The following is a 13,538-nucleotide window of genomic DNA, read 5'->3' as shown; positions in this document are numbered from 1 at the left end:
CAGGGGCGACGCTCTGCCCACCAGGGGGCGATGCTCTGCCCCTCCGGGGCATCGCTCTGCCGAGACCAGAGCCACTCCAGCGCCTGGGGTAGAGGCCAAGGAGCCATCCCCAGCGCCCGGGCCATCCTTGCTCCAATGGAGCCCCGGCTGCGGGAGGGGAAGAGAGAGACAGAGAGGAAGGAGGGGGTGGGGCAGAGAAGCAAATGGGCGCCTCTCCTATGTGCCCTGGCCGGGAATTGAACCCGGGTCCCCTGCACGCCGGCCGACGCTCTACCGCTGAGCCAACCGGCCAGGGCCGAATCATTCTTCATTTCAGTTAGTGTATCCTTCATTTCTGACTGGTCCTTTTTTATACTGCTGAGGTTCACTGAGCATCCTTATAACCAGTGTTTTAAACTCTGAATCTAGTAGATTGCTTGTCTCCATTTTGTTCAGTTCTTTTTTCTGGAGTTTTGTTCTGTTCTTTTATTTGAGACCTGTTTGTCTCCTCATTTTGGCAGCCTACCTGTGTTTGTCTCTATGTATGAGGTAGAACTGCTGTCTCCTAGACTTGCCTAATGTAGCAGGGGTTCTGTAGGGTCCAGTGGCACCGCCAGTCTCCCCAATCACCCAAGCTGGGTCCACAGGTGTGCACATCCCCCACCCCACATGGGCTGTATGTGTTGTTTCCTCAGAGCAATATGCTGACATTTGTGTTGCAGGACACATGGAGTAACAAGATGCTAAATCTTGGGTGCTTTGGTCGAGGTTTTTTACCTTCTTTGTTTAGGGGCTTTCTCACAACATTTTGGTGGATGTCATCTACTTTAGAGAGACTGAAAAGTCTGCAGATTCTGCTAGCTCTTTTGGACCCCAGATGATAAGGCACAGCAGTATCAGTGAAACCAGGAATATGTTTCTCCAGGAATATCTTGCTTAGTCATTTTTTTACAATGACTACATTCAAAACACTAAGACTGGTGTCTACAATGCAATCCGAAACAGACTGGCACTTTCTTTCTCTAGTCCTCCTTGGTCTACAACAGGAATGCCCCTTACTCAGTAGCCAGCAGATACAGCCAAGGGTCAAGACACCTGGCTTAGTGAGGAAATATTGTTTGTTGTTCCCACCACTAAACTGAAGCACATAACCCTTCTATTCTCCCAGACCAGAGGTCAGCAAACTCATCAGTCAACAGAGCCAAATATCAACAGTACAACGAAGGAAATTTGAGAGTCAAAATTTTTAAACTTAAACTATATAGGTAGGTACATTCCGTATCGAGGTAGCTCCCGCATGTGGTATTTTGTGGAAGAGCCACACTCAAGGGGCCAAAGAGCCGCATGTGGCTCAACAGCCGCAGTTTGCCGACCACTGTGCCAGACTGTCAGCAGCAACTTCCGTGGACGTACAATTCTTTTGTATTTATTTTTGTTTTTTAGATGAGGTGGGGGAGAGAGGGAGAGAGATAAACAATGATTTATTGTTTTACTTATTTATGCAATCAATGGTTGATTCTTGTATGTGGCCTGACTGGAGATTGAATTGAAGTATGGGGACAATGCTCTAACAACTGAGCTACTTGGCCAGGGCCCCATGAGCTTCTCATAAAAGGTGCAGAGAGTGCATTCACTGCCCACTTCAATGAGTTTCTGGCAGCAGTGGAGGGAAAAAGATGTTCAGCTTCATGCTAAAGCAGCAGACCACCTGAGGTGGCAGGAGAAAGAGGGGAATGACTTCTTATACTCGTACATAGTGAGTTTAGCCTGATCCAATCATTATGAAGTTTCCATTCAGCTCACACCCAATAGTTTTATCATTTATAGATCAATGCTACCTAGATCCATGGCTTCACTAGGAGTTGAGAAATGGTCTTTTTACTTATGCCTTTTTTTTTATTCTATAGAGAACTCTTCCTCTTTGTTTGGAGAGTCACATAGGAAAGGCAAGAAAATGTTAATTTCCCTTTAACTTTATTTTCTACAATGAATTGTTGTTTTAGCAACCTTCAGAACAATGAAGGTTCTTTAGTATCATTTTAAACTCATGCTTTTTAAAATAAATTTAGTATGTTCCAATCTACTCCAGTTAGCATTTAAAAAAAATTTTATCGTGGTGACATTGATCAACTAGAGTACATAGATTCAGAGAAAACATCTCCAGATCATTTTGACATTTGATTATGTTGTATACCCATCACCAAATTGTTCTCCATCACCTTCTATTTGGTTTTCTTTATGCCCCTCCGCTCTTCCCACCCCCGCCCTCTCCTTTCTTCCCCTCCCCAGGGTAACCACCACATTCTTATCCATGTTCATGAGTCTCAATTTTGTGTCCCACCTATGTATGAAATCATACAGTTTTTAGTTTTTTCTGATTTACTTATTTCACTCAGTATAATGTTATCAAGTCCCATCTATGTTGTCGTAAATGATCCTATGTCATCATTTCTTATGGTAGAGTAGTCCATAGTATATATGTACCACATCATCTTTATCCAGTCATCTATTGAAGGGCTTTTTGGTTGTTTCCATATCTTGGCCACCGTGAACAACGCTGCAATGAACATGGGGCTGCATATGTCTTTACGTACTAGTGTTTTTGAGTTTTGGGGTTATATACCCAGTAGAGGGATTGCTGGGTCATAAGGTAGTTCCATTCTTAATTTTTTGAGGAACCATCATACTTTCTTCCATAATGGCTGTACTACTTTACATTCCCAACAACAGTGGATGAGGGTTCCTTTTCCTCCACAGTCTCTCCAACACTTGTTATTGCCTGTCTTGTTGATAATAGCTAATCTAACAGGTGTGAAGTGGTATCTCATTGCAGTTTTGATTTGCATTTCTCTAATAACTAATGAAGATGAGCATCTTTTCATATATCTATTGGCCATTTGTATTTCTTCTTGGGAGAAGTGTCTGTTCATGTCCTCTTCCCATTTTTTAATTGGATTGTTTGCTTGTTTGTTGTTGAGTTTTGTGAGTTCTTTGTATATTTTAGATATTAGGACCTTATCTGTGTTGTTATTTTAAAATATCATCTCCCATTTAGTTGGCTGTCTGTTGTTTTGTTGTCAGTTTCTTTTGCTGTGCAAAAGCTTCTTAGTCTAATATAGTCCCATTCATTTACCTTTGCCTTCACTTCCCTTGCCTTTGGAGTCAAATTCATAAAATGCTCTTTATGGCCAAGGTCTATGGGTTTAGTACCTATGTTTTCTTCTATGTAATTGTTTCAGGTCTTATATTTAGGTCTTTGATCCATTTTGAATTAATTTTGGTACAAGGGGACAAACTGTAGTCGAGTTTCATTCTTTTGCATGTGGCTCTCCAGTTTTCCCAGCATCATTTATTGAAGAGGCTTTCTTTTCTCCATTGTGTGTTTTTGGCTCCTTTATCAAAGAAGATTTGACCACATATATGTGGTTTTATTTCTGGGCTCTCTATTCTGTTCCATTGGTCTGAGTGTCTGTTTTTCTGCCAGTACCATGCTGTTTTGATTATCGTGGCTCTAGAATATAATTTGAAGCCAGGTATTGTAATTGTAAAAAGCTTCGTTCTTTTTTCTTAGGATTATTTTGGCTATTTGGGGTTTTTTATAGTTCCATATAAACATGATGATTTTTTTGTTCCATTTCTTTAAAAAATGACATTGGAATTTTGATGGGAATTGCATTAAATTTGTATATTGCTTTGGGTAATATGGTCATTTTGACTATATTTATTCTTCCTATCCAAGAACAAGAAATATTTTTTCCATTTCATTGTATCTTTTTCGATTTCCCTTAACAATGCTTTGTAGTTTTCATTATATAGCTCCTTTACATTCTTTGTTATGTTTATTCCTAGGCATATTATTTTTTTTGTTGCAAGCTTAAAAGGGACTATTTTTTTAAGTTTGTTTTCTGATGTTTCATTGTTTGCATATAGGAAGGCAACAAACTTCTGTAAATTAATTTTGTATCCTGCAAACTTACTGTATTGGATTATTGTTTCTAATAGTTTTTTTGTGAAGTCTTTGGGGTTTTCGATGTACAGGATTATATCATCTGCAACAAGTGAAACCTTTACTTCTTCTTTCCCAATAAGAATGCCTTTTATTTCTTTCTCTTGTCTGATTGCTCTGGCTAGAATTTCTAGCACATGTTGAATAAGAGTGGAGAGAGAGTGGGCAATCTTGTCTTGTTCCTGATTTTAGAGAAAAAGTCCTCAGTTTTTTGCCATTTAATATGTTAGCTGATGGTTTGTCATAAATGGCCTTTATTATGTTGAGATATTTTCCTTCTATACCCATTTTGTTGAGTGTTTCAAACATAAAATGATGTATTTTATAGAACGCTTTTTCTGCATCTATTGATAGAATCATATGGTTTTTGTTCTTTGTTTTGTTGATATGGTGTATTACATTAACTGTTTTACGTAAGTTGAATCATTCTTGTGATTCCAGGATGAATCCCACTTGATCGTGATGAATTATATTTTTAATGTGTTGCTGTATTCCATTTGCTAGTACTTTGTTTAGGATTTTAGCACTTGTATTCATTAGAGATACTGGTCTGTAGTTGTTTTTTTTTTTTTTTTTCATTAGAGATATTGGTCTGTAGTTTTGTCCTTGCCACATTTTGGTATAAGGGTTATGTTGGCCTCATAAAATGTGTTTGGAAGTATTGCTTCTTCTTCAATTTTTTGGAAGACTTTGAGTAGAACAGGAACCAAGTGTTCTTTGAATGTTTGATAGGCCCTGGCCGGTTGGCTCAGCGGTAGAGCGTCGGCCTAGCGTGCGGAGGACCCGGGTTCGATTCCCGGCCAGGGCACACAGGAGAAGCGCCCATTTGCTTCTCCACCCCTCCGCCGCGCTTTCCTCTCTGTCTCTCTCTTCCCCTCCCGCAGCCAAGGCTCCATTGGAGCAGAGATGGCCTGGGCGCTGGGCATGGCTCTGTGGCCTCTGCCTCAGGCGCTAGAGTGGCTCTGGTCGCAATATGGCGACGCCCAGGATGGGCAGAGCATCACCCCCTGGGGGGCAGAGCACCGCCCCTGGTGGGCGTGCCGGGTGGATCCCGGTCGGGTGCATGCGGGAGTCTGTCTGACTGTCTCTCCCTGTTTCCAGCTTCAGAAAAATGAAAAAAATAAAAAATAAAAAAATAAAAAAAAAAAATGAATGTTTGATAGAATTCGCGAGTATAGCCATCTGACCCTGGACTTTATTTTTGGGGGAGGTTTTTGATACTTGTTTCTATTTCCTTCCTGCTTATGGGTTTGTTTAGGCTTTCTACTTCTTCATGACTCAGTCTAGGAAGATTGTATTGTTCTAAAAATTTATCCATTTCTAGATTGATGAATTTGGTGGCATATAGTTTTTCATAGTATTCTATGATAATTCTTTGTATATCCATGATATCTGTGGTGGCTTCTCCTCTTTCATTTTGGATTTTGTTTATATGAGTCCTTTCTCTTTTTTCATTAGTAAGTCTTGGCAAGGGTTTGTCAATTTTGCTGATCTTTTCAAAGAACTGGCTCCTTTTGACTGATTTTTTTCTATAGTTTTTCTGTTCTCTATTTCATTTATTTCTGCTCTAATTTTTATTATTTCCTTTCTTCTGCTGGTTTTGGGTTGCCTTTGTTCTTCTTTTTCTAGTTCCTTAAGATGTGATGTTAAGTTGTTTCCTTGGGCTCTCTCTTGTTTGTTCATGTAGGCCTATAGTGATATGAACTTCCCCTTATTACTGCTTTTGCTGCATTCCAGATATTCTGATATGTCGTATTGTAATTTTTGTTTGTCTATATGTATCTTTGGATCTCTGCTTTTATTTCTTCTTTGATTCACTCATTATTTAGAAGCACCTGTATATTGCTTAATATCCACATTTTTGTGCATTTGTTTACTTCTTTTTTGCAGTTTAATTCTAGTTTCAAAGCTTTACATTCAGAGAATATGCTTGGTATAATTTCAATCTTTCTGAATTTGCTGATGTTAGTTTTGTGGCCCAACATATGGTCAATTCTTAAGAATGTTCCATGTACACTGGAGAAAAATGTATACTCTGGCATTTTGCGATGAAATGTGCTGTAGATGTCTATCATATCCAACTGTTCTAGTGTTTCGTTCAAGGCCCATATTTCTTTATTGATTTTCTGTTTGGATGAAAAATCTAGAGCAGTGGTTCTCAACCTTTCTAATGCCGTGACCCCGCAATACAGTTCCTCATGTTGCGGTGACCCCAAACCAAAAAATAATTTTGGTGGCTACTTTATAACTGTAATTTTGCTACAGTTATGATTCGGAATGTAAATACCTGATATGCATATGTATTTTCCGATGGCTTTAGGGGACCCCGCCGGGGTTGGGACCACAGGTTGAGAACCGCTGATCTAGAGCCATTAGCGGTGTATTGAAATCTCCAAGTATGATTGTATTTTTGTCGGTTTTTATTTTCAGATCAGTTAATAGATGTCTTATATACTTTGGTCTCATTGGTTTGTTGCATATATATTTAGAAGTGTTATGTCTTCTCGATTCAATGTCCCCTTTGTCCTTATAAAATGACTGTTTTTGTCTCTGATTACCTTTGCTGTCTAGTAGTCAGCATTTTTAGATATGAGTATGGCTACATCTGCTTTTCTTTTGATGTTATTTGCTTGGAGAATCCTTGTAGCTTAGATGTGTTTCTTGAAGACAGCATACAGTTAGATTTTCTTTTTTGATCCACTCTGCTACTTCGTGACTTTTTTTATTTTCTACAGAGACAGAGAGAGAGTCAGAGAGAGGGATAGACAGGGACAGACAGACAGGAACGAAGAGAGATGAGAAGCATCAATCAGTAGTTTTTCGTTGCACATTGCAACACCTTAATTGTTCATTGATTGCCTTCTCATACGTGCCTTGACCGCAGGCCTTCAGCAGATCGAGTAACCCCTTGCTCGAGCCAGCGACCTTGGGCTCAAGCTGGTGAGCTTTTGCTCAAAACAGATGAGCCCTCACTCAAGCTGGCGACCTCGGGGTCTCGAACCTGAGTGTTCCGCATCCCAGTCTGATGCTCTATCCACTGCGCCACCGCCCAGTCAGGCACTTTGTGGCTTTTTATTGGTGAGTTCAATTCATTTACATTTAATGTAATTATTGACACTTGAGGGTTTCCTATTGCTATTTTATATATTGCTTTCTGATAACTCCGCATCTTGTTTGGTTATTCTCTTTTGTTTTTCTGTCATTTGTTTTTGTTTGGTTATATTCGATACTTCTTTCCTCATTTCTCCTTTTTTTAAGCCATGTATTTCTGTAGTGGTTTTTTCAGTGGTTGAAACCATTAGGTAATTAAAGGATATATATCATATTCATTGTAGTACATTATCTCATGAGTGCTTTTGCACTCCATCCTCCTTTGCTGTTAATCTTTGACCTCTTCCCTTTTTTGTTTTTGTCATGGATTAATCTTGTTTTTAATTAATCTTGTGATTTTGTTGGAGCTTTTACTAGTAATTTCACTTTGTTTTGTTCTTTGTATCTGGTCGGAAACTCCCCTTTAGTATTTCTTGAAGTGGGGGTTTTCTGGTGACAAATTCCCTCATCTTTTCTATATCTGTGAATGTTTTCATTTCCCCTTTGTATCTGAAGGATCGCTTTGATGGATATAGTATTCTTGGATGAAAGTTCCTCTCTGTACTTTAAATATTGGGATCCACTCTCTTCTGGCTTATAGAGTTTCTGCTGAGAAATCTGAGGATAGCCTAATGGGCCTTCCTTTATGTTTTATTCTTCTTTTCCCTTGCTGCCTTGAGGATTTTTTTTTTATTAATTTTAATGGGGTGACATTAATCAACCAGGGTACATAAGTACAGAGAAAACATCTCTAGGTTATTTTGACATTTGATTATATTGCATACCCATCACCTGAAGTCACATAGTCTTCCATCACCTTCTAAATGGTTTCTTTGTGCCCCTCTTCTCCCCCAGCCACCTCCTTCCCCCTCCCCACTCCCAGTAACCACCACACTCTTGACAATGTGCCTGAGTCTCATTTTTATGTCTCACCTAAGTATGGAATTATATAGTTCTTAGGTTTTTCTGATTTACTTATTTCATTCAGTATAATGTTATCAAGGTCCATCCATGTTGTTGTAAATGATTCTATGTCATCATTTCTTATGGCTGAGAGGTATTCCATAGTATGTACCACATCTTCTTTAATCAATCTTCTATTGAAAGGCTTTTTGGTTGTTTCCATGTCTTGGCCACTGTGAACAATGCTACAATGAACATGGGGCTGCATATGTCTTTACGTACTAGTGTTTTTGAGTTATGGGGGTATATACCCAGTAGAGGGATTGCTGGGTCATATGGTAGTTCTATTTTTAACTTGAGGAACCACCATACTTTCTTCAATAATGGTTGTACTACTTTACATTCCCACAGTGGGTGAGGGTTCGTTTTTCTCCACAGTCTCTCCAACACTTGTTATTGCCTGTCTTGTTGATAATAGCTCATCTAACAGGTGTGAGGTGGTATCTCATTGTTGTTTTGATTTGAATTTCTCTAATAGCTAATGAAGATGAGTATCTTTTCATATATCTGTGGGTCGTTTGTATTTCTTCCTGGGAGAAGTGTCTGTTCATGTCCTCTTCCCATTTTTTAATTGGATTGTTTGCTTGTTTGTTGTTGAATTTTATGAGTTCTTTGTATATTTTTGATATTAGGCCCTTACCTGTGCTGTTGTTTGAAAATATGTCCCATTTAGTTGGCTGTTTGTTTTGTTGTCAGTTTCTTTGGCTGTGCAAAAGCTTCTTAGTCGGATGTAGTCCCATTCATTTACCTTTGCCTTCACTTCCCTTGCCTCTGGAGTCAAATTCATAAAGTGCTTTTTGTAACCAAGGTCCATGAGTTTAGTACCTATGTTTTCTTCTATGTAATTTATTGTTTCAGGTCTTATATTTAGGTCTTTGATCCATTTTGAATTAATTTTAGTACAGGAGGACAAAATGTAGTCAAGTTTCATTCTTTTGCATGTCGTTTTCCAGTTTTCCCAGCACCATTTGTTGAAGAGACTTTCTTTTCTCCATTGTGTGTTGTTGGCCCCTTTATCAAAAATTATTTGACCATACACATGTGGTTTTATTTCTGGGCTTTCTATTCTGTTCGATTGATCTGAGTGTCTATTTTTTTGCTAATACCATGCTGTTTTGATTATCGTGGCTCTATAATATATATAATTTGAAGTCAGATATTGTAATGCCCCCAGCTTCGTTCTTTTTCCTTAGGATTGCTTTGGCTAGTTGGGGTTGTTTATAGTTCCATATAAACATGATGAGTTTTTGTTCCACTTCTTTAAAAAGTGACATTGGAATTTTGATGGGAATTGCATTAAATTTGTACATTGCTTTGGGTAATATGGTCATTTTGACTATATTTACACTTCCTATGCAAGAATAAGGAATATTTTTCCATTTCATTATATCTTTTCCAATTTCCCTTAACAATGCTTCATAGTTTTCATTATATAGGTCCTTTACATTCTTTGCTGTTTATTCCTAGGTATTTTATTTTTTTTGTTGCAACCATGAAAGCGATTGTTTTCTTTCTTTTTTTTTTTTTTTTTTTTTTTTTTTTTTGTATTTTTCTGAAGCTGGAAACGGGGAGAGACAGTAAGACAGACTCCCGCATGCGCCCGACCAGGATTCACCCGGCACGCCCACCAGGGGCGACGCTCTGCCCACCAGGGGGCGATGCTCTGCCCCTCCGGGGCGTCGCTCTGCTGCGACCAGAGCCACTCCAGCACCTGGGGCAGAGGCCAAGGAGCCATCCCCAGCGCCCAGGCCATCTTTGCTCCAATGGAGCCTTGGCTGTGGGAGGGGAAGAGAGAGACAGAGAGGAAGGAGGGGGTGGGGGTGGAGAAGCAAATGGGCGCTTCTCCTATGTGCCCTGGCTGGGAATCGAACCCGGGTCCCCCGCACGCCAGGCTGACGCTCTACCGCTGAGCCAACCGGCCAGGGCCAGCGATTGTTTTTTGAGCTCGTTTTATGATGTTTCATTGTTGGCATATAGCAAGTGTCGGGAACCTATGGCTCGCGAGCCAGATGTGGATCTTTTGATGGCTGCATCTGGCTTGCAGACAAATCTTTAATAAAAAAAAAACAATGTTAAAAATATAAAACATTCTCGTGTATTACAATCTATTCATTTCTTACAGCTCATGTTCATGGTTGCGGGTGGCTAGAGCCAATCACACCTGTCCTCCGGGACAATACCAAATTTTTATTGGATAATGAGTAACATACATGGGTCGTTGTGAGGTCAGGAAGTAAACTTCCTTCCTTTTAATCAAGTAGTCAGCTAGCTAGTTGCAGAAACTCTTTTGATGAAGAAGAGGGCTAAAAGAAAAAAAGATGAGGAGTATCGTACTTTTCAGCAGGAATGGACAGAGAAATTCGCCTTTGGAAGAGAGCAGGTCCTGCAGTGTGTCTGCTATGCAATGATAAAATTGCATCAATGAAACGGTAAAATATAAAGCGGCACTTCGACCACACTATACTACATTTGCATTGAAATATCCAACGGGGGACAGCAGGAAGAAAGCATGTCAAGAGCTACTGTGCAGAGTGCAAGCTAGTCAGCAGTAACTCCGTGTTTGGACCCAACAAGGTAACTGGAATTCGGCTAGCTTTGCTGGTGCTTTAGCAATTGTGAGAAATGGAAAGCCATTCACAGATGGGGAGTATGCCAAAACATTCATGCTTGATGTTGCCAATGAACTTTTTGACGACTTTTCAGATAAAGACAAGATAATCAAATGAATAAAAGACATGCCTCTGTCGGCAAGAACTGTTCACGATGGTACCATCATGATGGCAAATCAAATTGAGGCAACACAAGTGAAGGATATAAATGCAGCACCATTCTTTTCTCTTGCTTTGGATGAGTCAACAGATGTAAGCCATTTATCCCAGTTCAGCGTGACTGCAAGTTATGCTGTCGGTGACACACTACATGAGGAAAATCTTGCTGTTTTGCCTATGAAAGAGACAATAAGAGGGGAGGATTTATTCAAGTCTTTCACTGAGTTTGCTAAAGAAAAAAAGTCTACTGATGGATAAACTTATCTCAGTATGTAATGATGGTGGTCTGTGCATGGTGGGATAAAACATAGGATTCGTAGCACTTCTTCGTGAACATGAAAAGAGACCCATCCTAAGTTTTCACTGCGTCCTACAATAGGAGGCGCTTTGTGCTCAGATGTGTGGCGAGCAGCTTGGTGAGGTGATGTCGTTGGTCATTCGGGTGGTCAACTTTATTGTTGCCCGAGCTTTAAATGATAGCCAGTTTAAAACATTGCTGGATGAAGTTGGGAATAATTATCCTGGTCGGTTTATATACAGCAATGTGCGTTGGTTGTCAAGAGAGAAGGTGCTCAGCTGTTTCGCAGCTTGTATGAGCAAAATCCAGACTTTTCTTGAAATGAAAAACGTCGAGCATCCTGAGTTAGCTAACACTGAGTGGCTCCTGAAATTCTCCTATCTCATGGACATGACTGAACATCTGAACCAGCTCAATGTGAAAATGCAAGGCGTTGGAAATACAGTCTTATCCCTTCAACAAGCAGTGTTTGCATTTGAAAAGCTGGAACTCTTCATTGCTGACATTGAAACAGGTCGTTTACTACACTTTGAAAAACTGGGAGAGTTTAAAGATGCATGTATAGCAAGTGACCCAACATCTTGATCTCCAGCAGCTAGTGGGCTTCACATGTAATCTCCTGCAGCCATTCAAAGCGCGCTTTGGAGAATTTCGTGAGCACACTCATCTTTTAAAGTTCATCACCCATCCACATGAATGTGCAGTGGACAGTGCGGACCGGAGTTACATCCCCAGTGTCTCCATCAGAAAATTTGAGCTACAAGCTGCTGACCTGAAGGCCTCAGGCATGTGGGTGAATAAGTTCAAGTCACTGAATGAAGATTTGGAAAGACTTGCATGACAGCAAGTAGAGTTGGCAAGCAAACAAAAATGGGGAGAAATGAAAAAACTTCAAGCCATGGACCAGCTGATTGTCAAAACTTGGAACGTGCTTCCCGTCACATACCACACACTGCAGCATGTGAGTATTGCTGCACTGACAATGTTTGGCTCTATGTATGCATGTGAGCAGTCTTTCTCACATCTAAAGAATGTTAAGACCAACCTACGATCACATTTAACGGATGGAAGTCTCAACGCCTGCATGAAGCTTAACCTCACCACATATCAACCTGACTACAAAGCCATCAGCAAAACCATGTAGCACCAGAAGTCGCATTAATGGTAAGAAGTACTTTATTCATCATTGGTTAGCAACAGTGTAACAACATTATTAAAAAAAATTCAGAGACTTATTGTACTTTAAAAGTGTTGGTCTTAAAATGCACACATTTACTTGTATTTAATGTTAAACATATTGTATGACTCTCATGGAATTACATTTTAAAATATATGGTGTTCTTGGCTCTATCAGCCAAAAATGTTCCCGACCCCTGGCATATAGGAAGGCAATATGGACTTTTGTATATTAATTTTGTATCCTGCAAACTTACTATATTGGTTTATTGTTTCTAGTAGTCTTTTTGTGGAGTCTTTGGGGTTTTCGATGTACAGGATCATATCATCTGCAAAAAGTGAAACCTTTATCACTTCTTTTCCAATATGAATGCCTTTTCTTTCTTTTTCTTGTCTGATTGCTATGGCTAGAACTTCCAGCACTACATTGAATAAGAGTGGAGAAAGTGGACAATCTTATCTTGATCCTGATTTTAGGGAAAAAGTCCTCAGTTTTATGCCATTTAATATGATGTTAGCTGATGGTTTATCATAGATGGCCTTTATTATGTTGAGATATTTTCCTTCTATACCCATTTTGTTGAGTGTTTTAGACATAAAATGATGTTGTATTTTGTCGAATGCCTTTTCTGCATCTACTTATAAGATCATATGGTTTCTGTTCTTTGTTTTGTTGATATAGTGTATTACGTTAACCGATTTACGTATGTTGAACCATCCTTGTGATTCTGGGATGAATCCCACTTGATCATGGTGAATTATTTTTTTAATGTGTTGCTGTATTCGATTTGTTAGTATTTTAGCATCTGTATTCATTAGAGATATTGGTCTGTAGTTTTCTTTTTTTGTGCCATCTTTGCCAGGTTTTGGTATGAGTGTTATGTTGGCCTCATAAAATGTGTTTGGAAGTATTGCTTCTTCAATTTTTTGGAAGACTTTGAATAGAATAGGAACCAAGTCTTCTTTGAATGTTTGATGGAATTCACTAGTATAGCTGTCTGGCCCTGGATTTTTATTTTTGGGGAGGTTTTTGATACTTGTTTTTATTTTCTCCCTGCCTATGGGTCTGTTTAGGCTTTCTGCTTCTTCATGACTCAGTCTAGGAAGATTGTATTGTTCTAGGAATTTATCCATTTCTTCTATATTGTTAAATTTAGTGGCATATAGTTTTTCATAGTATTCTACAATAATTCTTTGTATCTCTATGGTATCTGTGGTGATTTCTCCTCTTTCATTTTGGATTTTGTTTACATGAGTC

General features: G+C 39.4%; 1 protein-coding gene and 1 pseudogene across 1 annotated transcript in view; both read right to left on the bottom strand.

The window, feature by feature from the left end:
• The window catches only part of ELOVL2 (ELOVL fatty acid elongase 2), a 90,066-nt gene that overhangs the window by 19,480 nt on the left and 57,048 nt on the right, over positions 1 to 13,538 (bottom strand). The gene's annotated exons all lie outside the window — the stretch shown is intronic.
• Positions 606 to 1,669, bottom strand: LOC136397316 (small ribosomal subunit protein eS6-like; annotated as a pseudogene).

Source organism: Saccopteryx leptura, chromosome 3 (genome assembly GCF_036850995.1).
Source record: "Saccopteryx leptura isolate mSacLep1 chromosome 3, mSacLep1_pri_phased_curated, whole genome shotgun sequence".
NCBI lineage: Eukaryota > Metazoa > Chordata > Mammalia > Chiroptera > Emballonuridae > Saccopteryx > Saccopteryx leptura.
Note: the sequence above shows the minus strand (reverse complement) of the source record. Positions and strands in the feature narration are given on the sequence as shown.